General features: G+C 44.2%; 1 pseudogene; it reads right to left on the reverse strand.

The window, feature by feature from the left end:
- LOC105822801 overlaps positions 1-576 on the reverse strand; it is a 27,945-nt pseudogene extending 27,369 nt beyond the window's left edge.
- Positions 577-3,082: the final 2,506 nt, after the last annotated feature.

Below are 3,082 nucleotides of genomic sequence, written 5' to 3' on the forward strand. Positions count from 1 at the left end.
ATATTGCTTTCCACAGAGGTGGCACTAGTTTGCAGTTCCAATATTATTATTTATTAACTTTTAAAGATTTTGTAATTTGGGAAAGTTAAAACATATGCAAAAGAAGAGATAAGAGTATAATGAATCTGCATGTACTCATCACCTAGCTTCAACAAGTAACAACTCATGATGAATCTTGTTTTATTTTTACATATGCCTACTTCTTCCCTCACCGCCCACTCCCAGATCATCTTAAAGCATATCCTTAAATAGTTTTATTAGTCATAGGTGTGAATATTTTTCCCAAATTAAAAATTAGCAAGGATGTCCTGATGCATATCATTGATCAGGCAACACATTATATGAAGTGGGGTCACCCAAGATTGCAGCCTCAAGGTGTTGATAATCCTTTCCTGACATGTGTTTTTTCAATGTCTGGAGGCTTAGTTCCTGGGGGACATCTTTCCTAGAGGTACTATTAATACAACTAGATAGCTCTGACCAACTCTCTTGACTCACACCTAAATTGTGAGAGCAGAGACTGATGATAGTCCTGTCAGGTTTCAGTGTGAAAGTGTCGGTTCTTGGTGCACCCATGGTCGAAAATGAGCAGATGCAACAAAATAAGGCAAGCATGAGGTGAAATTTATTGAGGGGGAGCAACACAGGATTACAATACGATTACAGGCAAGAGCGAGATAAAGGTTTACAGAGCAGGTTTATGCCACAGATGACAGCTGGGCCCATTGTCACAGCAAAGGGAGAGCAAGCAGAAGGGGCAGAAAAAGAGACTGGTTATGCTCTGCGTCTTGTTTTATAGTGCCCGGATTGGGATTTCCCTAGTGGCTCAGACATCACCATGGAACCACTTTCATTAGACAGTTGAGAGTTACATGACCTGAGTCTTAACTATGCATGCAGGTTGTTCTAGGTCAATTTCCAAACTCTGATACCTATGCTGCTTGGCCCATGGGCTGAAAGAGTCCTCTGCATTCTTTTGCAGCTGGCACAGTAAGTTGATTGGGCCTGACATCCATCTCTCCTTCCTTTTTTTATCTATTCAAAGCCTAAGGCTGGGCGTGGCTGTAATCCTAGCACTCTGGGAGGCCAAGGCGGGAGGATCCTTGAGCTCAGGAGTTCGAGACCAGCCTGACCAAGAGTGAGACCCCGTCTCTACTAAAATTAGAAAGAAATTAATTGGACAACTAAAAATACGTAGAAAAAACTAGCCGGGCATGGTGGCGCATGCCTGTAGTCCCAGCTACTCGGGAGGCTGAGGCAGGAGGATCGCTTGAGCCCAGGAGTTTGAGGTTGCTGTGAGCTAAGATGACACCACGGCACTCTAGCCCGGGCAACAGAGCAAGACTCTGTCATAAATAAATAAATGAATGGATGAATGAATAAATAAATAAAGAAGCCTAGAAAAATAAGGTGTGGGGGGCCTTATATGACTTGCTAAGGGGTTTGACTGTTATCTGGAGTCACTTTTTCTATTTTTTTTTTGAGACAGGGTCTTGTTGTGTTGCCAGGCTAAAGTTCAGAGGTATCAACATAGCTCACTGCAACCTCAAACTCCTTGGCCCAAGTAATCCCCCTGCCTTAGCCTCTGGAGTAGCTGGGACTACAGGCGCGTGCCACCACACCCTGCTAATTTTATTTTATTTTTTGTAGAGGTGGGGGTCAGGGGGGTGCCTCACTATTGTCCAGGCTGGTCTTGAGCTTGTGGCCTCGAGTGATCCTCCCTCCTCAGCCTCCCAGAGTGCTAGGATTACAGGTGTGAGCCACAGCCCCACATGGAGTCACTTGTTTTGTTGCAAGAAATAGGGGAAAAAAAACTCCACATTATTGGATGGTTTCGTGGGACTCACAAAACAGCAGGAGGCTGAGGGTAAGACTTGGAAAACAGAAAGAAACAAACGAGCTTCTTCAAGTCAAAAAACACAGAGTACAATAGCTATCTTTGAGTCAGAACAGAGTGGCCATGAAACTACCTCTGCCACTGTGGGATGCTTCTGCAGTTCCGGAAATGAAATCTAAGTATCCCGTGGCTTTAGTGGAGCTGCCTCCAGAGTCAATGCCCTGGGCAGGAGGATCCTATTTCTTCTCCCTTCAGTTTTCATAGTGAAAGATGGGGCACCGAATCCTGCCAAAACCACACACAATGGCAAATTTCCCCAAAATAGGAAAGAGGAGTTGGATAATAGCCAAAAAAATCCCCAAAAAACAAAAACAAAAACACCCACAGCATTTTAAATAGGCAGTGACAAGATCAGATTCGTATGTTGAACAGAAGATGGCTACGAAATGACTTAAATCCTACAAAAGATACATTGAGATACAGTTCTTCTTCCTACTTGTGATCCTCAGGTAGCCATCTTCCCTCCCCAGCATTCTCACTGTTTTCTCACATAATCAAGAACATATATTCCTATGTATTTTATCATTTTGGTTGCTAGGTGAATGGGTTATTGATTCTTACATGTATAAATTTGATACCCAATCACTCTAATGAATTATATTATTGCTTATAATAATTTTCCAGTTGATTCTCTTTGGCTCCTCAGTCCGCCTGGTATGGTAGGCAGAATAATGGTCCCCTAAAAGTGTCCATATCCCAATCTCTGGAACCTGTGACTCTGTTGTTACTTTATATGGCAAAAGGAATTTTGCAGATATTATTGAATAGATGGAGAGATTATCCTGAATCGCCTGTGTGGGCCCAGGGTAATCAAAAGGGTTCTTCAGAGGAGGAAGAGAGAGGCAGGAGAGTCAGAGAAGATGATGTGGTGTTGGAAGCAAAGGTTGAAGTGATGTGGGGCCACGAGCCAAGGATTTGGGGCAGCCTCTAGAAGCTAGGAAAGGCCAGGAAACAGGTTATCTTCTAGAGCTGCAGTCCCCAACCCCTGGGTTGCGGATGGGTACCAGTCTATGGCCTGTTAGGAACCAGCTGCATAGCAGGAGGTGAACAGCAGGCAAGCCAGCTAAGTTTCCTCTGTATTTACAGCTGCTCTCCATAGCTCACATGGCTGCCTGAGCTCCGCCTCCTGTCAGATCAGCAGTGGCATTAGATTCTCATAGGAGCTCGAACCCTACTGTAAACTGC

Source organism: Propithecus coquereli, unplaced genomic scaffold (assembly GCF_000956105.1).
Source record: "Propithecus coquereli isolate 6110/MARCELLA unplaced genomic scaffold, Pcoq_1.0 Scaffold64, whole genome shotgun sequence".
Taxonomy (NCBI): domain Eukaryota; kingdom Metazoa; phylum Chordata; class Mammalia; order Primates; family Indriidae; genus Propithecus; species Propithecus coquereli.